This window comes from Camarhynchus parvulus, chromosome 4 (assembly GCF_901933205.1).
Source record: "Camarhynchus parvulus chromosome 4, STF_HiC, whole genome shotgun sequence".
Lineage (NCBI taxonomy): Eukaryota > Metazoa > Chordata > Aves > Passeriformes > Thraupidae > Camarhynchus > Camarhynchus parvulus.
In genome coordinates, this window is record NC_044574.1 from 37,324,454 (window position 1) to 37,350,029 (window position 25,576).

The window sequence follows — 25,576 nt, forward strand, 5'->3', positions numbered from 1 at the left end:
GGAAAGGAGCCTGAAGTTTTGAATCTTTTGCCCAGTGTCACACATATGGTTCTTGCTAAGATAACTTTGAATGTCTGAAATATTTAATTATCTTTAATTACAACTCTAGTAATACATAGGGCACTTTCTTGGCCATTTTTTAGTAAACTGACAAATCAGTCCAACCTCCCAGAGCAAGTACCGATGTGCCTTCCAAAACTGAATGGCGGATGCTGTACTTAACTTTGTTTCTTGTTCTTAAAAGTAGGCTTTGCCAGCTGAGCTTTCTAATAAGAAAACCTGAACAAAATTATTTTGACTGGTACTATCTGTCAGTTATAGATCAACTGTGCTATTTTCTCCTTCCTGAGTTAAGTATTTTTGCAATTCTCCTACACCTTTAACAGGTCCCAACTAGATGAAAACGTATTTAAACAGATTCAAGTATTTGTGAGTCTTCTTTTCTAAAACTCACATGGTCCATGTAAAACGAAGAATTATTTACACTTCAATGGAAACAAAACACCTAGAAGAAAAGAACGATTGCAAAACAAGTAATCTACACATTGCTTTGCTATTACCAGTGATTACCTAAGCAAGAATAGATACAGTTTTTCTTGTCAATGTTGCAAGGCACCTACAGAGTAGATGATTTAAGCACAATACTACTGCTGGAAAATAAGATAAGAAAGCATCTGCACTAGTTTGACAAAGAGCCAGCTGGGGTCCAAAGGATTACAACTGTACACAAACAGAAAAGCAGACATTCTTGTGGAATCCTCCCAGCAGAGTTCATAAACATGTGGCTACTGCATGCAACCATGATTAAACCATGCTCTGCCCCTGAGCTGTCACATCTGTGAGGTAGCACACAGTTCTGTGCTTTACACTTTGCAAATATCTGCACCAGTGGCTCACTTCTTTTGAGGGTGAACTCCCTGTCAAATTCACTAGAGTTCCTTTGATGCTCCATGGGGCTGTTTTTTATTTATTTATTTGACTTGTCTCTTGCCAAGTCTCCAGCACCCACTGATAGATTTTCCATAAACTAAATCCATTCTTGCAGGTAACAGGCACTCCAGAGATAGCACCCATTATATCACTACAAGGTGGCTCCAGGTCTACTCACCACCTACTGCTGCAGCTCTTCATCTCACCTGCAAGAGACAACCTCAGGGGGCTCACAACATTTTCCATAACTCAGAAACAGAGCTGGGTGTACATAGATAGAAATGGAAGGTGGAAGAGCTATATCTGAGGGTTTCTGGCATCTGCCAAACGTTCCACATAGCAAAGTTTTGTTTCCCCTGAGACTCCATTACTAATGAAGAAAACGGTAAATCCTGTTTCTGCCTTCAAAGGAATATCAAGAGTCAAGTCTACAAATTAAAAGTCTCTTCCACTGAAGTAGCACTGCTAGCACAGTTTAAACTAGGCTGCGGCTGGTAGAGAAGAAAATGTGCATATCTGTCATCTAGATACTCTTACAGTACCTGGTAGCTAATTCACTGAAAATACTAAAGGGATTATAACAAGTTGCATTAGGTTTTCAGGCAAACAAGCGGTCTTAAGAGGTCTTGAGGTCTATTTGGTTTTGATCAAATGTGCAAAGATTTGGTTCTGTAATGGATATGCGCTAAAGCAGATATTGTGTGTAGCATACATTCAACAGAGATTAATGGTCATATTAACCTTTTTAAAAATGATGAAACAGATATATGCCTTTGCAATTGGTGTGACAAAGCAATAAAAGCATAGTAAAATAGAACAGCATTCATGTCTGCTGACCATCAAATAAACAAGTAAAATAATCAAAGATTTACAGCATGAACATGTGCATATAATATTTGACATTTCATTTAAGCAATTGAGAGGCACAATTAGAGAGATGATAATAAGATGTTCTAAAAAGTGCTTGAAAATTGTTCCAAAACTAATTTCAGCATCAGAAACATCGGGGCCATTACCTTTAATAAAATGCATAGACACATCCAAATCAATCTCTTGGAAGGTACTAAACTAAGAAACATTTTTCACCATGTTAGGAATGGCCTTTTATCCCTGGCACTATTTACATAAAGTCAAAGTGAGCTATAATGTGAAAGAAACTGATCAGAAATAAAAATAAAAACTGCCACACTGATGAATATTTTTGCAATTGTCATAGAAGTCAATGCTTATCTGTAGTGTTGATTTTGTGATCTTTAAAAACTGGCCTCTTTTTTAGGTAAATATTACTATTAAGGCCAGCTTGAAGATACTATTTTCTTTTTGATGTAAGGAACTTTGAAAAATAGAAAATTCATCAAATACTGTTCATAAATCAATTTCTCTGAAAAAATCATGGCAACACAATATCTAAAACTCATAAAAATCACCTTATGACTATCACTGTCAAAACCAAATGCTTAGAAAGGAAGAAATCAGAAATGGCACTTCAGTTGTGTGTACATTGCTACCTACCATGAATAATGTCTCTGTCAGACAGACTCTAAAACAATCTGGTCAGGAGAGCAGCTGCCTGGTCTGTGCACCTTCCCCTGTTTCACCCATGTTCTTACTTGGACTCATTTCCACTGCACTGGACTTTCAATCAGAGGAACTCAAACTTACAAAGAAATCTCTTCATAGCTGAATTCTTACAGACTGCATAGAATGGACCAACTTTGAAACCAAAGGTCTGAAAGGCCAAAAGAATGGAAGTTACGTGCTGTGCCTGGGAGGCGTTTCACTGAAATTTTGATGCCTGAAGGTCAAACATCTGCTTGAGGGTGGTTGTCTTGGCTCTTCTATAGAAAATAAAAGACACAATGACCTAGAAAATGCGAGTCCCCACTTTGTGAGTGTTGACTTAGCCTTTTGCATAAAGTCCCATCTTAAATGTCAATGAACAGGAATGCGTGTGAAAGACAGTCGTGGATTTTGAGAATTAAAGCAACAAAAATAATGATTTATTTATAAAAGTAGCTATAGTGGCTTGACCCTGGCTGAATGCCAAGCCCCCACCAATGCCTCTCTGTGACTCCCCTCTGCAAATGGAGAGGAGAGAAAAAATATAACAACAGGTTCATGAGTTGAGATTAGGACCAGGAGAAATCACTCACCAATTACTTTCACTGGTAAAACAGACTCAGCTTGGAGATATTAATTGAATTTATTACTAACAAATCCAGAGAAAAATAATGAGAAGCAACCTAAGACCTCCAAAATACCTTTCCCTCACCACTCTCTCCTGCCCAGCTCTTGAAGTTAAAATGAAAACCAGATTACCAAAAACACTGTTTACATAGCAACATATGTAGATTGGAACAAAACTGGTCCTTCTTTGTAACTTTATAACAACGTTGTTACATAGGAATGTTAAAACAATGGGTAAAATGTTTTCACCACTATTTCTTGCAGAATTACACACTGCGGAGCAGTCTGTGTGTAAAAGATTGGTGCTGCATTTCAGTAGCTCTGTGTTGCAATTAAATCTCACAGAAAGGACCTTGCAGGAGGTGATGAAAAGAAGAAACAGACTAATTGCATAAGATACATAGAGAATTGCATGAGATACTCCCAACAAAAGGGCTATTTTCCACAGTGCTTGCTCCTGTTTTGTGTTCTACAAAATCTCTGAAAATTTCTAAAAGCTTCAAAATATTGTTTTATGTATTTAAAAAAAATGGTCTGATGCATCTTCTTTCTTATGTCCCTTTGGGGTAAAAACAAACAGTGCTGTAAAAAGTAATATGCTATTAAAACATAAAAAAACTTTAGAAATTCCATTACAAACTTGCAGTATCACGTAAGTATATCCAAGTCAACATTTTATAGCATCAGGGACTACCTATGGTTCCTTTCTGCTGATGGTGTTGTCACTAAAATGTGCATTAGTATTGATCACTTATTTTACCATGATCTTCTTGCAGCTAAGTCAGCAGGAAGATAAACCAGAGTGAAACATACCTTTTTCTGAGAACATCACAGGTAAAAAGGAAAGAATTGTTATGTGGTATATTGCATTTAAATACACTGTAAATATTTCCTAGCTCTTGGAAATAATTAATATATATTTGTATATGTATATTCCTTAAAAAGCTAGCAAATAACAATTTTCTAACTGTCAAAACTACTATGCACATTATATGCTGGGGAAAAAAATTAAAGATGTACCATTTTGTACATTCATTTTATGTTAGCTGATTACTTTCAAAATTTTTAATTAAAATTTCTCTAAATCATTTCACAAATTTTGGATCTCTTCAATCGGATGATGTCTGTTGCTAACTCATTTCATCTGGATGTTTAACATGCAATAACCACTCATTATCTCAGCAATAATTCAGATGATTGAAAAGCTAAGTATTTCCTTAGAAGTATGGAAAGTAAGGAAGAAAAGAATAGCATGATAAGAGTAGGATCAACAAAAATCATAAGAAATTTAGGAAAGGCTTGCTAGAGGAAGAGATGAAAACCCAAATGCAGGATAGTTTTGCCTCAAGCAGAATCCTTGGCAGGTATGTCATGCATGCAGGAAATGAGGAGTCTGACAAAACCAGCACTGTCCTGAAAACAGCACAGGGCGTTAAAGTATAATTCCAGTACACATGGGCTTCAGAAGAGCATGCATGCTTCTTGGAGCATCCAGTTGACTATCTTCTGTCACAGCTGACTAATAACTTGATATCATTCTTTGAACAAAGGCACTGTATTGAAAATTTCCATTAAATCTCCACAGTAGCTAACTTCCCACTAAGACTTTTTAACTGATATTGATATTTTAAAGTCTTTTGAAAGAGTTTATGACTACCTGAAGCAAACACCTGCAGTCTAATCCAATAGTTTACATTATAGAACTTAATTATCTGAAACACATCAGGGAAGGAATTTAGATACTGCAGAAAATATTAATTAAAGATTTCTTCTCACACCAAGCACAATTTACCAGAAAAGTCTTTTTGTTCCTCTGTCCCAGGTCCTGGGAGCTTGTACATTTCACTTTGCACATGAAGGATTCACAGGAGGATGGGACTTGTAATATGGCAGAGGAACATTTTGTCTCAAAAAGAACACAGAAAAGGTAAACAATAACAATAGACACACTCACTTAAACCCCTGTCAAATGTGTATTTTTAAGTAGTGGGTTCATCCTGGCTGGACACCAGATACCCACCAAAACCTCTCAGTGACCTGCCTCTGCAACTGCACAGGGAAGAGAAAATATAACGGAGGGTTCATGACTTGAGATAAGAACAGGGAGTTCATTGCCCAAATACCTTCACAGGCAGAACAGACTCAAATTGGAGATATTCATGGAACTTAGAGCTAACAAAATGAGAGCAGGATAATGAAAAAGTAAAATATATCTTAAAAACACCTTGCCCTCAGTCTTCTCTCTGTCCCGGGCTCTACGTCCTTCTCCCTGGCAGAGCAAGGAGACAGGGAATGGAGGCTGTGGTCAGTTCATTCCATGTAGGTTCCCCTTCTCCAGTGTGGGGTGCCTCCGACAGGAGACAGTTCTCCAAGAATTTCTCCCACGTGAGACCCTCCCATGGGGAGCAGCTCTTCACAAACTGTTTCAGTGTACGTCACTCTTCCATAGGGTGCAGTATTTCAGGCACAACCTGCTCTCAGGTGGGTTCCCCACAGGGTGACAAATCCCACCAGGAAACCTGCTCCGTCATGAACTCCTCTCTCCATGGATCTGCAGGTTCCTGCCAGGAGCCTGCTCCGGCACAGGCCTCCCACATAATCACAGCCTTGTCTCAGGCATCTATGTGCTCTGGCATGGGGCTCCTCCATGTGCTGCAGGTGGATATCTGGATCCCTGTGTCCTTCCATGGGCTGCAGAGGCACAGCTGCTCCACCATGTTCTTCACCACAGGCTGCAGAGGAATCTCAGCTCTGGTGCCTGGAGCACCTCCTGCCCCTTCTCCACTGACCTTGGTGTCTGCACAGTTGCTCCTCTCATATATTTCCACCCCACTTGTCTTTGGCCACAATTATATCTATGCAATAACTTTTTTTGGTTTTTATCCTTGTTAAATATGCTACCACAGAGGGGTTTTCATAGTTTCTAATTGGCCCAGCCTTGACCAGTGGCACATAGTCCTGGAGCTGGCTAGCACTGGCTCTGTTGGATATGGAGGAAGCTTCTGGCAACTTCTTACCGGAACTGCTGCCTGGAATCAAGAGACAAAACCTTTCCAAACAATATTAAGAATGATAAGATAAAAAACAGCTCTTTAATTTAAAGCTTTCCAGTGTGCACAAATATGGCTGTATGCACACAGAGCTTAACTGTGAGAGAGGACAGCTATGCAACTATATGTTAAAAATCTACAAAGCTACAAATCTGAAAAAGGCTAAAAATCTTTAGGCATCAAACACCACTTCTGTAACCCTCCTGCTACCAAAACCTGGCCATGTAACCCCAATACTACTTCCTTCAGCATTTATTATATTTGATAGTTACATGATTAATACTGTACATTATATGGTTACTGATCAATAGGATTACTTGGCTCTCTCAAGTAAGATCTCTAAAGTGTAAAAAAAAAATGCTGGAAACATTCACCCTGCTATAACCCCTCTGGGCACTATCCAAAGTCATACTGTTTAAATGATATAGAATGGTTTGGCTTGGAAGTGACCTTCAAGATCATCAAGTTCCAATCCCTCTGCCATGGGCAAGGACACCTTCCACTACACCAGGCTGTTCAGAGCCCCATCCTGCCTGGCCTTGAACACTTTCAGGGATGGGGCGACCACAGCTTCTCTCAACAATCTGTTCCAGTGCCTCATCATCCTCAAAGAATTTCTTAATATCTAATTTAAAACTACGGTCTTTCAGTTTGAAACCATTACCCCTTGTTCTGTCACTACATGCTCTTGTAAACAGTCTCTCTATGAGGCTCCTTTTAGGCACTGGAAGACTGCAACTGGGTCATCCCACAGCCTTCTCTTCTCCAGGTTGAACAACCCCAATTCTGTCAGCCTTTCCCCATGGGAGGTGTGCTCCAGCTCTTTGATCATCTTGGTGGCCTCCTCTGTACTTGCTCCAATGAGTCCTGCCTGTGCTGGGGGCCCAGAGCTAGATGCAGTCTTCCAGGTGGGGTCTCACCAGAGTGGAGCAGAGGGGCAGAATCCCTTCCCTTGCCCTCCTGGCCATGCTGCCTTGGATGCATCCAAGGATACAATTATGTTTCTGGAATACAAGTGTGCATTGCCAGCTCATGTCCAACCTCTCATCCACCCAAGTCCTTCTCATCATGGCTATCATGGATGTTCTTCATCTGCATCAAGCCCTCTCAATTGCCAATGTGAAAATGTCCATGGGTATCACAGATTTTTCTGCACAACTTACAGTTGGTGGAGAAATCAAAAGTCCTGGTGATTGAACAGAGCTTTATCAATCCACACTATCACTCTTATTTAAAAATACACAGAAGCAACTGTTTGATCAGTCCTCTATCTTGAGCCAATGACTCAATTTGTGAGTAATCTGTAGTACAAATGAATGGAACTTCATGAGACTAAAAGAATTACAGGAAAAAATAAAGAATGTGAAGAGAAAACTGCAAATAATGAACCTGGGGCCAAAGGAAAAGTGTTGTTTGAAGAGAAAGAGGTTCTCAGAGCACTAACTAGCTGTATACAAATACCTAACTTAAAGAAACATTTTAAGACATAGAACAAGATTTGCGATGAATTGTTGAGAATGAATGTTTCTGCAAATCTCAAAGAAAGAAGAAAAATTCTAGAAAAGCCAGTGAGCCTGAAGATCTGTGGGGCTATTGGACATTTCTGGCGCATTTCCTGGTGTATTTGTAGCATGGCCAGAGTTTGTTCCCTGGTGCCTGCACGATGAACCTTATCTCCCTGCTCTCTCCATGGTTTCCTAATCCTCTCGTCTCATCCATAAGCTGGAACAGAAGGCATAGAGCAGTAGATAATGCTATTATGAACATTTTAAGCTGCCACTTGTTTTTCCCACTGGGTATTTCCAAAAACCTGCCCTCTTTTCCTCTACACATTTCCATTTTATAGCTTCACCTTCCACTGCCAGGTATTTGGGGATGCTTATTTCTTTGCTGTCCCTGGAGCATACAGTGAACACATGGATAATTTATCAACTATTTTGATAAATATTTAGAAATATCATTTATTGGACAGATTATATCACCACAAAGGGTTTAGAGAAAGAGCTAGGAGCTGAGGGGACAGGTGTAGAAGTAAGAATTTTCTAAGAACTTAGAGAAGTTGGGAAGGCAAATGGATAGGATCTTTGAAACAAGTAGGGAAGGAGGACAAAGAAAGAGAACTGTCAAGTAGTTGTAGAGTCAGGTATATTCTTATGAGCCATTCTACATAAATAGTCCAAATAATCCTGAATAACATGCAGAGTCATCAGTTTCAACAAAGACCTTAAATAATTATTGAGGGTTTTCTTCACAGAAAGCCCAAAAATACAGTCTAAGAGAAATGGAGCTGACATTTACCACTGACATATTTAGTTGGTTCTATATTAATAATTTTTTTAAAAAACTGTTCTGCACATGAATGCATGTTTATATTTTTGAATAATGTTTCCTTTAAATAATTACCATTTATTTTATGAATTTTCCCATTCATTTCTTCACTCTTTTTTTTATATTAAGTCAGGTGTTTATAGATTAGCTGGGTTTTTTTACAAAGTGTACTGCTCCCTCCTGTAAAGTGAGATGAGAAGTTGATGTTTATGTGGTTAAACACGATTTGTGCTTCCTGCCTTTGAGGCACAGCCATAGATCGTGCTGTGTTATTTATCTTGCTTACTCTAGCTTTTTGTGATGAATTATTAAAATATGCCTGGAAGCATGGAGCCATTTGGAAGAAGGGTCTTACTGGAGAGTAGAACAGATAAAAGCACTGAGATAAAACAAGCAACCCTGTCACCAGCAGACGCAAGCAATATTGCAGAGAAGAAAGAGACCATTTTATCGGTCAAATTCTGCTTGCAGCCACACTAGGGAAACCTCATCTAGTTCGGTGAATACAGCTGGCTGCTTGAATTCATCAGCTGCTTAGAAAACAGTACTGTGACTATCCAAAGGCAAAACTGCCACATGAAGCATGGAAATGTAGTTTACATTGTTAGTACACCTGCAGCAAGGCTGCAAAATACTGTAACAAGAGACCAGGCCAGGAAAAAAAGTCCTTCTGTCTCTGAAGTCTTCACACAGTTTCTTTTTCCATCTCAAGAGAGGTAAAGCACTACAGGATTTTTCTCCCAGGAGAAGCACTTGAATGGTCCTGTTATTGTTTTGGGGGAAATTATGCCTGGCTTTTGAAATAATCACAAAAGAATTTCTTTGTCAAATATTGTTACCTCTAAGTTTGCAATTCTTCTTTATTATATTTCACTAACTATAACTAATTTTGAAAAACTTAATACATTAAACTTGCAAGCAATATGTCTCAGATTTTTAGACAAATCTCAGGCAAAAAAGCTCAATTATTTTTAAGAAAAAGAAACAAAAAATAAACATGTTTTAATGGCCTATTATACTCTTAGAGCCAATTCATACAGAAACCCTAAAGCTTGCAGCAGAACATGAAACTTGAAAGAGGACTGACAAGAGATAAGGATCTGCCTTTTCCATATTTCCTTAAGATCTTCCTCTATTCTACAGCTATTAAAATGAAGTTTGCATATGCTGAAGCAACATAGGTCAGAAGTTAGCAGTGAATTCTGCAAAAATTTGCCTTCCCTGACTGTGTTCCTGTGCTGTGCAGGACATGCACAACCATCACATTCAGCGCATTCATGGTCCTCCAAGAGGAAGTTACTGTGCTCTCTTAAGGGAAGGGAGATGCTTTTTCTCCCTCAGGTTCTCCAAGTCACTTCTGGACTCCAGCTGCCAGGAGATAACTTGATGCCTATCCATAATTAAACATGCCTGGAGAGAAAGAACAGAGGCAGAGGCTAGAGCATGAACAAGCAAAGACAACCACAGATCATCAGACTGGGACAAGCTAGTGAGAATCAAGAAATAGAAGACAGTTTAGGAAAAAAAAAAGATAAAGGAAGAAAATAGAAAGAATAAAGGTAGGGGAAAGAACTAGGAAGTTAGTTGGAGTTGTTGGTTTGGTTTTCTCCCCCTGGTGATAGCTGACCATTACTATATTTTACAAGAAAACAAGCTCTGAATAGGTCTGAGGAGGACATGGGTATTTTTCCTGATTGAGCAGTCAGGTGAGTTGGACAGGAAGATATCACTGTCAAGCTACAAGAAGATTTTCCATGAAGTTGAAATTGGAGTCCATTTGCAGTTCAGATCCCCTTGGGATTAGGCAGTAGCTCAGCAGGGTTTCCAGGACTACAGTTTTGGATTTAACTGTTTAAGTGCTGTTCAAATGGCCATTTCAATATCTGCAAACTTCAGCGTAGCCCAACAAACCTTTTCCATTCAACTCCTCCACAGATCTGATAACATTAAGAAAGCCATGAAATTCTGAGTGTGAATCAGAGTATATCATGTAGAAATGCAGGAAGAATAATAACAGGACAGAATTCTCTTAAGAGAAAAGTTTAGAAAGCCTTCAAAGCCCAACAATGCCATTATAAAAATAGCTCCTTTTTAATAACTGAATGTGAATATAAAAAGAATTTTTGGTGGTAGTACCTTAACACTCATGTGAAGTGCACCTTGATGTGCTGTAACACATGCAGCATGTTACACTGATTTCCAGCTTAGTGAATCATACACATTTCTCTGCTGTCAAAGGTAATAGGACAACTGGACAACTAATTCTGTACAATCGGTGTTAAGGCCTTACTACACAACCTTACATTCTACAGATTTTAGGTACAATGAGGTAATTAGGATATTTAATCCACATTAGGATAATATCCACATTAGGATATTTAATCACCATGTGAATTCCTAAAAGTTTTGAGTCTCTTTATAAAACCAGCTTATGAGGAGTGCAGCTGGAGCTTGTTTGGAATGCAAAAATAAAGAGAAAATGACAGGTAAATGAAACACATGCAGGTGTTAAACAAAGAGATAATAACACCTTGGTCACAGTGTGGCTTTCAGAATCTACATGGGAACTCAGATGTGCTCTTGTTGCACTAATACGCTCTAAGTGAAATGCCCTGGAACCCAATAAATGCATTGCAAATTTTTCAGTAAATTAGAGGTAAGTCAGTTAGCATAGACATTTAGTTTAATTAGCTAAATTCTACTAATTGTAAATACAGACAAGAAACCTAGGCATAATTTCTCTGTGAGGTTTAGAGAAATAATGAATAATGAAATATGAAATAATGAAAGCTAAGTAATTAAATTCCCAGTTTAATATATTGCATGCAAATCTTCAGTTGTATATAGATTTGTAAGTAATGCTGCTTCTATGCAGCTAAGCTTCAAACATTTAAATACTCCTTGCTAGGATGTGTTTGCTGCCGTTAATATATTCCTCAAAAACGTGCCTTGAATCTCAGTCTAAAACCTATCAACATTCTAAAGAGTTTGCAAACAGATCATATCTTGGAACAAGTATTAGTAATAGTGCCCAACACCCTGAACACACTGCAGTGTTGTTAGCAATAGTATTGTTCAGTAAACTTATGTAACTTATGTAAAGTTATACAAACGTAGAACATCATTTTGATTATGGAGTTCTGAGGGGTTACCTTTACTAAGCTGGAAAATCATCAATAAGATGAAGAACTCTGTCTGTCAGTAGAATATCTACTTATTCAAAAAAGGTGCACCCATTCTTGATTTATTCACGTTTGATACTGCTCTTTTTCCTGAATGAAATAGAGACAGAAGAAATGGGGTGCAGATAAGAGGAGCAGGGAAGGAAAAAAGGATTCATGTGGATTGGACAGAAAATTTAACATAGACTTTGCCAATAGGCATTCTCTCCAAGGAGGACAACCTGAGATACCAGAAATTATGCATAAAAGCAGGATCTCATGAGGACATCAGGCCAGGGTTCCCAGCTGATAAGAGAAACTATTACAATATTGTCTCAAACATCCAGCTTAAACTTGCATTTCTTTCCTTTCACAATGGTGTTCTTACAGACATTTGTATCTATGTTGTCTATGCTGGGAAATGTAAACTGACATTTTTGTTGCGTTTTTCCTTAGCTCAAACTCTACAGATAATTTCAAGATTATGATTTTCCTCTTCCAAGCATATTGAGAGACTAAAAATAGCATTCCCAGAGCCCAGTGTCACAGCTTTCTGACATAAAGGTCCAGCATATCAAAGAAGCCTAAGATATTTTTTTTATAGAAAGTCTATTGGATTATATACTTTATCAAAGGGAGCAGGAAAGAAGTGGGCTCAGTCACTGTCACAAAAGTTTTCTGACATTACAGTTAAATGTTTGAACTCTGAAGGTTCAAATAAAGTTTTGTGAAATTTTCTGTTTAAAACAAACATTTTCTGAGTATTTTATGTGCTTATATTTACTGACAGATAACCTAGAAATCTTGATTTATGTTGTGTTTGTCAAGGTAAGGAGAGATTTCAACTTTTCAGGATTTTTTTTCCTACCCTGTTTTGTGACAGGCAAAAGTTCATTGAAACAAGCAACATTCAATTCAGCCAGTTTCTGCAAAAGATTGGTTTGATGTCACATACAAGACTGAGTGAATAATTTGTTGTCTGTATTTTTCTGTTAACACATTACAGGACATGAATAGAGCAAAGGTGTAAAGTCTCTCTTGCCTGCCATTAAAATGCTTTTGTTTGAAAGAGCAAGTTATCTCATCACTATCTATATACTCCTATATAATTTGGAAACAAGTTATAGAGAAAATAATTCTTTTAAACTAATAAATGTATAATTTTATATATTATCATCCACCCTTTTACACTCTATTATTTGTAAAAAGATGCACTTGGAAGAGTGTTTGGGGGTTTTTTGAGGTTTTTTCTTCTGCATTGTTAAAGATAAAATCCAAATAATGGATATTTTCATCACCTAATAAGATACTGACTTTGCTGGAAGCAGAAATCTTTCTTCTGGAAACCCATAACCATTGCTTTAGTATTATTCCCTCTGGATGTTTTTTCCTCTCAGTATACTTGCAGTTAGAGTTTTAAGACAATATAATACCAAAAAAAAAGCCACCAGACATTGTTTTTCCTTCTTTTCCTTCAAAGGATAGATTGCATCTAAGAAAATATCTTCACATTTCTAAGTTGCATGTGTATGTCTGTATTTTCATTTTCTAATTTGAAAAAATAGCCCTAACTCTTCTGATTACAGAGAACATGAGAACATTATGGGCATATTTTCTCAGACCTATTTGAGATATATATTTCACACAAAGGGTGTGGCTTTTTCAAAACGAAATTAAAAAGTAATAAGCAGATTGAACCAAACACTTCAATGAAAGAATAAAAAAGAACATAGTTGTCCTACAAACCAGCAAGTTTTAGTTACTATACAGGTTGTGTGTAATTATATTTCTTACAGAAAACTGTATCAGAAATATAGGATTTCTTCTGCAAGTAATTGAACTGTTTTACATAAGACTAGTTATGTTGAAAGACCTTTTTTTTTTTATTTTTTTTTTTTCATGAGGAGTAGCATTTGGTTCTATGGAGTCTTCATTTGATGGCTTCTGCAACCTTACTGGAACGTTATGGTTTCTACCAAAGCAGAATGAGGATTGGTGGCATTTCCATTGTCTTTTCCAGGAAACCAATCAACTTTTAAAGAAAATGCAGGCCCCACTAATTCATGTCCTGACACGACCTCTGGTAACTTTGTGCTGGAGTTTTGCTTAGCCCTGATGGGATATTTCTTTGCTGAGTTTGCTAATGCAGCAGCAGTCAACAGTTAAATGTTATTAAAAACTTCATTGATGTAAATAAATACAGGCTCAGAGTAAGGACTTGACCAGAAAGAAGGATCTCCAGCCTACCTACCCTCTCCAAAACAACCACTTTCTCCTGTATTCAATTCCAGCTGCATTAATCTTCTCCAGAGCCCAGATAAAGGTTCCGTGTTTTGATGCTCCTAACCAGTTATGCTACCATTCCTCCAAAGATGCAGTTCACAAGGCTATTTTTCATTCAGTTTTATATTCACTGATAAGCAATCAGCTTCAAAAATAGGGGGATTGAACATGAGCCTTTTCAAAGAAATAGACACACTAAATTATCTTTGCTTTAGTCTCCAACGTATGCAGCAGAGTATGTTATACTTAATTTTGTATTGAAATCCAGGATTCTTGCTCAAACTGCTAATTTTTATTGGACAAGAACAGGAAAAGGCAATCTGACAGTGGGCTGAGTAAAAAACCTTGTATTTATTGGAATGACAGGACCAAATATTATGTGGTATTTGAATATTTGTTATTGTTAGGGTTGAAATACAGGTATTCAACATTCTAAATAAATTCCCTACCTACTGATAGCATTCAATACTCATTTCCTTGAGTAAAGAAATCTTAATAAGCATCTAAAAATGTTTTGCCAGGAAAATATGGAAAAAACTTTCTATGTGCAAATACATACATATATGTAAATTTCTCCAAACAAGAAGCTGAGCAAAAGAGCGGAGCCAAGCTTCGTACAGTGGCACTTAAAACTTTTTTATAAATAAATCCTTGTCCAGTGGAGATTTTTGACTGAAGCTTTACTGGTGCTAAGCCACGTGCTGAAGTTTACAACCATATAAATGGTCTGCATTCATTTCAGTAAGGAACCCTTGCTGTTCACAGGAAACTGTCCGAAGAAGACAGAGAGCAAGAGACATATCATATCTGTAACTTATGGCTCAGCTTCCAAACACTTTCCTATGCTGGCTGTCAGTTTGTAACTCCTGCCTTGCTCAGCTTAAAAAAAGACGTGGTCAGACAACTGCTGACATGGCCCATTAAAAGGAATAAAAGTACAATACATCACTACCAAAAAGGCCTCACAGTATTCTGGGTGCTTTTCTGAGGGCATGATCCAGTATCTAGCCCAATCTGTATGAAAAGATTCAAATGGCCTGTGGAAACTGAAATATATAATTTTTAAAACAATTCAATAAAGTTATAAATGAAATCTACATCTCAAAGAAGAACAACATATGGTTCAGATTTCCAACTTTTAATGCAATTCATCCATCAAAGCTTAAGAAGTGGTTTGCCTGCTTGATCACAGCAGAAATTCTTTGTTTCTTTTTCATTACTGCTAGGATTTTTTTCCCATTCCATTAAGAAAGCTTAATTCCAGCTTGGGCCATTTGATTTTTTTCTTAGTATCTTTAAACCCCTGTTGTAATGGAATCAACAGAAGTACTATCTAATCATATTGTTGTGCTATTTATGAAGGTTTATAAATCTCTCTGCAAGTAAATTAGTGTCATATCAAACTGCTGAGCCTGAATTTTGCTGGCAGAGACAGATATAGGGCACTTTTTTTTTAGCAGGGAACAGCAAATCCTGTTTTAAAAATAATTCCTCTCTCTTCCCTCCTAATCTAGTGTATTCAGGAGTAGGACTCATGTGGGTCAGCTACTACAAAGATGAATTCCTTAAGCTGCTGTTTCACAAAGTATATGTCAACTATTCATTTTAACATATTCATTACTGCTAATTTAAAAACCGAAGCATTTAAACTCCTGCTAATATATTAAACCTTACTGCATTTCACACACACAAAAACTCCCCAAAACTCTTCATTACTTTCAGCAGAAATCAGCTTCAGTGAAAGAACATTTAGTTCTTTCACCATAACAACAGCAAATCAAAATCTCTCCTTACACAGTGAAGCCCATAAAGGAATGTGCAACCCCAGATAAAAAGACAAATTTACAGAAGTGCTCACTGAGCCACTTTCCATCTTTTACCAGCAGTACTGGCTGATTGGAGAGGTCCGAGTAAAACAACACTTGACAAATGTGATACTCATCTACAAGAAATGTTGGAAGAACAAGGTGAGAAGGTATAATCCTGTCAACCTGACCTCAGTGCAGGGGAAGCAGATCGTCCTGATGGCATCTCTCAATATGCCCAGGATAACCAGGAGCTCAGGCCCAGACAGGAGTGGTTTATGGAAGGCGGGTCCTGCTTGATCAACCTGATCTTTCTGTGACAAGGTCACCCACTTAGTGGATGAGCAAAGGTTGTGGATGTTGTCTACCTGGGCTTTGGGAAAACCTTTGATGCTGTTTCCCACAGCATTCTCCTGGAAGTATTTGAGTCACCATCTGGTTTAGTGGTGAGCTTGGCATGCTAGGTTAATGGTGGGTATCAATGGTCCTTAAGGTCTTTTCCAACCTAAATAATCCTGTGAACCAGGATTCTATAAATAACTCTTTAAACTTGCTATTTACACATAGGTAATAAGTATTTGCTGTCCAAACTATTCCAAACTAAATCCTAGAACTTTTTTAATGTGATATGCAGACAATTAACTCTAAAATAGTACATTCTCAGACATGCAAAACATACAATCAATCCCAAGCTACTTTCACACATGTTAACAATTCACTTGGTTGTTGTAGGAAAATAATAAACTCCAATGGACTGGTTTTGCAAAGAAATAGAATGTTTAGATTTAGGTTGGGTTTTAGTTCTGAGTCTTTATGTTTGCTTTATTTTTTAAAAGATTGCTAATGTTCTGGTATGTTTTGAGTTGTTTGACCTGATATAAAGTTATGAAAACTCTACAGTCACTTCTGAAAATACTTTGCCAGCCTTCACATGATTTGAATTTCTAATGTTTTGCCATTGTGCTGTTGTAATAGGCAGTCCTGCTTTATGTGGCTTTATAAATACCTTGAAATGGTGGCTGTTTTACAGGACACTTGAGAATTTTTCAGAGTACTCAGGTCCCCTGATGTTGAAGTTTTTAATGAAAATTGGGCATTCTTTCAACATATGATCGAGAGTGAGTAGTCAGAACAAGAATATTTATGACTACTTCAAAACAGGAGCTAGAGAAGAAATACAATTTTGAGAGACTAGATTGGCAGGGTTGAACAAAGTCTACTGAAAAGTGATTAAACTCCTCCTGGTTAAGAGGGAAAGACTAGAAAGACTACAGTTTTTATTTATAAACTGTGAAGTTCAAGCCCTGATCTGAATAAGCAACAGATAAATTTTCCTGATCTGTTAAGTTCTGTTGGCAAGGCTTACTAAGAAATGGAATGCTTCTTTTGCTCCAAAAATTATATTTGCACCAAAATTATTTTAAGTTGTGTACTATGCTGATCAATCACAGTAATAGTCCAAAAATTTTCTTTAGAGCAATTCCTGCTGGCAAGAAATATTCTTCTAGCACTTGTCTTTGGGGCTGCTGTATATTCCATATACTTCTTCATTACTCAAAAGATATTCCATATCATTTTCTTTCACTTCTCTTCATAAAGCCCTTTACTAACACAGTACTGCTTATCTAAGTTTTCTAAACTGATTATTCAACTGATTATTCCACATACTAACACTAAGGGACATCTATCATATGGAGAGAAATAAATCAGTTTATGTGTATTAATCTTAAATTCTTTATACAGTTGATCTCGGGTTTTTTACCTCAGTTAAAGCCATTTCTTTGAATAAAGCACCCTGGTAATCATTGCCTTCATTCTGAGCTTAACTAGGCTATCACAGGAGGGAGTTAATGAAAATAATGTCATTGACTTAAGCTGAAGTAGGGCCAGGCATTGTATATTTGAAATGAAGCAAAAAAATATCTCACAACACTACTAATTATACCCTGGGGAAGGCTGTGTCTGAAATCTATAAGCAATGAATTCTGCTTTATATTCCAGCCATTAAAGTTATGACGATTAATAAAAAAATAAAATAAAAAAGTTTGAATCTTTCTACAAAAACTTCAGCATTTCAATTACTTCTTCTCTCAGTGTGTTTATGTGAAAGATGCACAATACTTTTGTTTTTGTTCTGTTTGCTGTTGGTGTGTTACTCCCCTCCTAGATCCCTGAGGGAGATTTCAAGTTTTGAGGTAGCAAACTTCACCACATTGTGCCTGCCACCCACCTCGGTTGGTGGGAAGTACTTTTATATGCTACATTTACTTTAATGATTATCAATTCTTAATAATATGAAAATATATTCTATTTAGGAGATAAGGCGATTATATGCAAACTCAATGCATTAAATATTTGTAATTCTATAAAGTAAAACCATTCCTTCAATGTACAGGTCCTGAAACAATTTTTTTTAAAAAACACACACCATCTGTTTTTCCTGCCTGTAATGCCAGGGAATGGCCCTGCTTAATCCCTTCAATTTTGTTAGTCCTGAAGACAAAGACATATTTTCAAAAATATGAGCAATGAATTTTTATCACAAGGAGTTTCCTCTTGAAAACTGTTGGATCTGCAATGACTTGGGTACTTTTGAGAGATAACACCTTTTACAATAAAGACACCAAATCTGACGAAAAGAATACTACTAAACTATACTAAAGCAACTACAGATTTTCATATAGTTGAGGAAAACCGACCCAGTAGAACCAGCCTTCCCATTCAGAAATTCAAAATGGCTGAACTGATAACCAGAAAAGCTAACAGTAAAGGTTTCTTGTTGCCTGACCATCCAAAGCACCACAGTTTCTGATACTAAGAAATGGATTGCAGAAGAGCTGATTATCCAAAACTACAAAAGATTACAAATAAAGAAGGAAAAATGAGGAGTACAGCTAATATGAGAGATTATTGATAAAGGTAACAAAACAGGGCACGTAGCAACAAAGGTGCAGTTGACCCAAGCCACTGGAAATGATGTGTTATAGGCATGATCAATATAAACTGGGAGAGGGCCAGCAATTGAAAGAATAATGCTAAAGTTCAGTAATGACCCTCATGAAGTCTCTTCCTCCAGGACCAGAGTAGTAACTATAACACACTGATGCAAAAGTGTGGAAAATTAAAGCCTGGGAAATTAAAACATCTCTTCATAGCAACCTGTCTACTTGTTGGGCTCTTCTCAGATTAAGGGGTGGACAACAGAATGCAGAGATGAAGGTGAGCAGTCATTGCTTTTTCTACCAGTCCTATGCCTAAGGAGCAGGACAGCCAGGCTACTTGCTAGAGTACAATTCAGGCTATATATTGGGGAAGGAGACAGGTGGGAAACAATCTGACCTTTCATCTTCCAGTGACTATTTTATTGATTATTCAGTGAATTCCACAGTTTTACTAGAAAGTTCAGATATTTCAGAAAATGTACGCAGTCAGAATAGCTCTTTGGGTCTACTTGCTCAACTTGTGTGAGAGTGGAAAAGCACTGCTCTTTGATTCTATACTATGAGTCCCTGTCTCAAGTTTCTGCATGGGTTGTATGCTGTCAGGTTACTCAGGTATCAGCTCTGCCAGTCAGTGACAGGAGTTATCACAAACCAAAGTGCCTTTTGCTAGAACGTGTCATTCATCTCAAGTAACATGGCTGTGAAAGCCAGGAGACCGTGCAGTGCAGGCTCACCTAACATGCTGGGACAGCTCTGCTGCTTCTGATACCCACTTTGCTACATGATTCAGCTTTTCCTCAAAAGTTTTAGCCAGAAGAAGAAGTGCAAACTAAATAAAAACTGACAGTTTCCCTCAGAAAAAAAAAAAAAAGAACCCAACCAAAACAAAACCAACCAAACAAAAACAAAACAAAACCATCGCCACCACAAAACCTAAACACTGATCAAGAAATTACATCTGCTGTTTGCCAGTTTCAAAAGGTTTTTTTCTACAGGTTAGTGCATATTACATTTTGCTTACTTATGGGTGAGACATGGTAAAATCCCCCCTAGAGCAAAAAGGGTAAAAGGTGTCAAGTTAAGGCCAAAGAGAAAAGCTGCTTTGATAGAAAAACAAGAAGATAAAGAGGAGACAGTGAAATGAAAACAGAGACACCGCGGGAACAGGACAGGGACACAAGAAATTCCTTCTGATAATGAAAATTAGCAGCAAAAGTCGCTGCGAAATTCATAGAAATGAATATGTATGAGCCTATTGTGAAATTGTATGCATATGCATTTGAAAGGGGGATAAAAAGGAGGACTGAGGTTCGAAAAGGTGCGCATGCCCTTTTAAAGAGAGCAGTCTCTGTCTCTCTGGCCTGCATTCAGCGCTGAATAAACATACCGGCCCTATAACTTAAAAAGTTGTAGAGTCTTTTTCTCTCCGCGAAACATGGGGACATGTTATAAAAAGCATAGTTGCTAATTTCCGACACACACTGACATCATGGAAAGCGGCAAACATTCACCATCTTTCCATATTCATGTTGTGTCACTTGATAGTTTTGAAACTGCGAACATAACAAACAAATAAGAGATTATGGAAATAAAACTTTATAACCTGGTTTCAATGAGAAAAAACAAATAAATAACAGACTGAGCATAAGGGACTAGGGTATTTTAAGTTTTAGATTGCTGTTTACAATACTGAAAACAGAAAAAAATGGAGCAACATTTCAATTCATTGCAATTCAGAAGCCTTTATCTACACAGAACCTTAAAAGCAGTATTTTATCTTAAAATTTACTCACATTGACACAAATCTGAGTTCACATGCAGCCTTATTCTTCAATTTTCCTTTTAATCTTCTATTACAAAAATTGCATTTAATATGCATAAACAAATTACTGTCCTTTTAGGTTGGTTTTATTATATCTTATCAAACCTTTATTATTTATTTGGTTGTGGAAGTTTGATTTTACAATATTTCTTTCAACTGCAGCTATAGAAATATTTTCTGAAACTCGCATTTTCTCTGAATTCCTTTTAAAAAGTAATCATTCCTGTAATATTTTTAATTTTGTTCAATTAATTTTTAAACTTTTATGAACTTGATCTTCATTTCTTGAAAATAAGCCCATCATATACAATATGCAATTAATTCAGTAGAAAAGTATGTTCTGCCTTTTTTAATCTGATGAATGAATTGAAAGTAAAGTAGTAATCCTAAATCAGTTCTGTATTTAACATCTTAAGTACATACAGCCACACCTTTCTGAAAACAGATATTTTGTGCATAACTAGGGACATATTAACTCACAATAAATTCTTCTCTTAGTTAAAATATTAGGCCTACATTAAAGTGTCCAAGAAATGTAATTTAAATGTCTTTCTCTTGCAGATGAAACAGACTTTAAATCATCTTTGCATAAGGTTATGGGGAGTTCAGCAGTTGCAAGGGGCTGTGGATGTTAGACTGTCACAGTTCTTCAAAGCTGCACTGATCAGAGCCTCTGAAGTAATTTATCCATGCCCTGCTGATTCCAGGAGCGGCCAGCTCAATATGCATCTCTTTTCCATGTTCATATGTCAAGATTTACAAGAGGGTCTCTAAATCAGAGTAATCCACCTTTGTCTGTACTCAGGGCATCTGACAACAGTTTAGATAGTATCTTTTATCTTGAACTCATTTTATTCTCTTGCTGCATAGAAAAGACTATGGTCACCCTCCTACTCATTAATGAAATGTGTCTTTGGAGGTTGGAGATTTTGTCTTCCACAAGTATGTAAATGTTGCTCTGTTATACTGAAAGTCACTGCTCTCATAAGGTTTTTCAATAAGATATAAAATTCTTCTCTCTCCCACTGAAGACTCCTTGCTCTTCCTAAAGGTTCTTTCTCTGAAGTTTCTGTTCCTGTACATCTTATTATTGCAGCCCAAACAAAGCAGCAAGCTACTAGGCAAAAAAGCGGGTGCTAATTGATCCCTGCAATATTTTTTTAGGCAAATGACAAGGGCTTAAAAAAACAAAAACAAAAGGAAATAGACAGATGGTAAGGGAAGATGCATGCAAATTCAAATGTTACTGACTTAATTTAAGATTTATAGGTAATTGTAATTAAATTAATAGCCCTGAAGTAGCAATGACAGCATACACCTGTCAGATTTTACTCAAAAATAATGCACATACGCTATTCCAAAGATGACAAATGGATCAGGTTGGATTGCCACTTCATTTTATTTTATTTAGCTCTGGAGCAAAACACCATCGTATCAGGAACATCTAACAACTTCAGTGGCAACAATCCAAATGTAGAGTTTGACCTACAATGATCAAGTCTGTGTACCTCAACCTTCATCATATGCTCAGAACTCCAGTGATATCTTTCAGACTCACAATGCACATATGACCTGGAAATGTACTGCAGGTGCTGTCATTCGTACTTTGAATAAAGTGGAAAAATGCCAAGTTGTTTTACTTGACTTTTTTAATTTTCAGGTAAAAATTATTTTAATGCTTCCCAATTCTGTCATAATGTTTCAGGAAGAAACTACTGCTGAGAGTGACAAATGCATTGATGCTGTCACACAAACTGGAAAAGAAATTTGTAAAAGTTTCCTGTCCTTCAGTAGTTTGTAGGTGAAGACTGCTAATCTTGAAAATTAAAAGTACTGTATTTGATGGAGTGCACAGAATAGATACGGAACTGTCTCCTGAGAGTTTCCTACCTCCGCAGTTTAAAGCACAGTTATAATCTCACAGAGCACTCCATTTTGGCTCAAATCTCTTATCTTACAGCATTTCAAAGTCTAACTGACTAACAATAACCTTACAGAGTTTAAGGCAGTGAACACACTCATCACTTCTTTCAACAGTAAAATGCCAAGCCAAAAATCAACTATCAGTGCAATTTCCCTGACTTCCAGGCATGCATTTGATATGCTGTAAAATGCCAGAATGGAGCTAAGTTCTGTCACGACTTTGAAAGGTCTAGCTTTTAATATCGTTACTAAAATTTTACTTTTTTCCTCATTAGTCATATAATGTGCCAAAGATCACAAAGCACAGTTATTTTATGAAAATCTTTATATAGGAGGTAAACATTACATCCATATCTTAAAGCAAAAGGTGCCCCCAGGCTCAAGATCTCCCTTGCTGCAGTTCTGGAAGAAGATGCACCTGATTCACACCTTTTGCACTGCCACTAGGTGGGATAAATCAATGTACAGAGAACAGACTTGCCCTGCCAATGAGATGGCCAGACGTTGTCACAAATATGGGATATCACAGATTGTTGTATCCACTGTTAAACCTGGCAGTCAAGCAGAAAGTAAAAGCCAGTTCAATCACTCATATGGTCCAATTGCATGGTCATGCACTCCATATAAGTGCAAGGGTGGCACCAAACAAAGGGAAAAGGGTTCATAAACCAGATGGGCAGGTTTATTTGCACTTGGCACTTAGACTGATCACTAACATTTCCTTACACAAAAAAATCCTGGTTTTAACTCAGTCTGTTTCTAATATTTCTCTGCATCTTTGCATTATACCTATTTAGCCTGAAATAACCCCTTAATAGTACTTTACAGTAGGGTTTTAGCATTGCTTGTGATGCTCTAAAACTTTCCTTGACAATGACTGCTGGTGTTCCCTTGGTATAAGAAATTATTACTCTATTTGTGTGATCAACACACATTTGTACCATTTAAATACAAAGCAGTAGTAAATAGCAGAACATACCTGAACATTAAACATTGGCTATGAAGGACAGACCCTTGCAAGCTGTTAGCAGAAGCAAAAAATGAAAATGAAGAAAAGCAAGTCAAGCAGAATACCTGCAAAGGACAGACAGAACAGTTGTCAAACAAGCTGCAGTACTGAAAACAACTTCATGGAATACTTTGAATTCAACAATTTATGTTTCTCTCATCACTTTACTGACAATAGAACTAAATACCTATTAACCAGTTATCACCAAAAAAAATTAGAAAAAGTTGTTCTTGGGAAAAAAGGTGGAGAAAAGTTTTATGAGAGATCATGAGCCCCAGTATACAGATGGTAAATTAATGCATAACCATAAATTCATACAATCCCTTTAAAAAAAGATTTTAAAATTATCACATTTTAAATGCAATAAACAAATAATTTTCAGTATTTTAATAAATACAATGAAATACTATAGTACAAGTAATTATAGATACTTCTCTTCAGCTTTTAACTTGCTCCTTTTCTGATGGATCTGGATCTAAAGCCTGTAGTAACTATCCCTGACAGTGTTGTAGTCATAACTGCAAGATAAGAATCTAGGGACATTTCACAGAAACCTTAAAAGAAAGGTCAAAAAGTTTGTAAAGAAATTTAGCTGAAAAAAAGATCAGTATCTCACCTAAGGAATTGAACTGATACCTTCAGGATGTGTTACAGTAAAATGCCATTGATTCTAACTGTGTGGCACTGTTTTTGATTTGCAGATTAATTACTTCTCTTCCTGTAGCTGGAGCTATGTATTTGCACACCCAGACTTTGCTGGAAGTGAGAGTACTGAAAAATGACCTATGTGACATTTGCAGTAGGAAACTCATTTATTATATCAGGGTCCTGGAGATAAAACCTCATATTGTGAGGTAATGAATAATGCATTTTATTTAATTTAATAATCTTAAGGAAACAAATAAGAAAAAATATTAACTCCTGACATGAGAGACTGAAAGTAGAATGGTGAAAAATACATAGCATAAACTGAAGGGAATTATGTGTAATGAATACAATGAAAGACAAAAGAAAAGCATGAAGTTTGAATACGTGCCATTACAAACATCATTTGCAGATCTTGAACTTTGACAAAGTGGACTGTAGAATATGCACATGGATTTCTTTATTTTTATTAAATTAATTTTTAGACAGTGATAGCTCTATAAAATAACTGTCTTGAGAACATTTAAATATTATTTTGAAAGTTGCAAGGGCTCAACATGATGCTAAACATTTGAACTCCAACACAATTTTTCTCCCTGATTGTATTATTTCTCTTCTAAAGGAAGAGGAAAGCTTCTTCTCTTGTAAAGCAATCAATTATAGTACTCTTGACTATCTTGTTCTGCATCATACCTTGCTGGGAATGTTCTAGTCAATCACATGTCACTTGAGCCCTGAAGGAAATTTCTGTCTTTATGAATCAAAGGATTAGTGAAGCCAGTAAGGACACCAAGAAACACAGACGTAAGGAGAGAAATGCAATTCTCAATAGAAATAATCCACTCTTGACTCAAGACTTGAATTTGAGCTTGCAGTCCTTTTCAATGAATAACATAGATTTGATACATCCATTAGATTGGCAGATTTTTTACTAGAAACTTTCTTTCATGGACATTTTTCCTTGTTCTGAAGAATCTATATGGATAGATTATGATGAATAGGATGAGATACAATGAACAAAGGCTACAGTTAGATGTTCTAATTTGATTAATACTTATGTCACTCAATCAGAGTCCAAGGCATTTTAAAGCTATTAAAGAAGACAAATGGGTGCCTCATGAGTCTGAGATCCTAAAAGCAAGATTTTTAAAATATACAAGTTGCTGCCTATTTTTCTGATGATAAAATTCCACTGAACCCTTACACTTTGAGCTGGCTGTTTTCTCAAAAATATTTTTCTTTTTATTTAGATCAACTTGAATATGGATGTATATTTTTCAGTCTTCACCCCTTATTCATTTCCTAAGTTTTTTCACAATTTGCAATGAATGCTTATATTTCATACACTTTCCAATTCAGAAGTCATCACATCTTTCTCTTAACTAGATTTAAATGTAAATCAACACTGATGCATTAGAGTAGCTAAGACTCCCTGGACAGAAATGCAGGCAAGGGTTCTACCTCAGGCCCCCAGTGTGACATTGGAGGGCC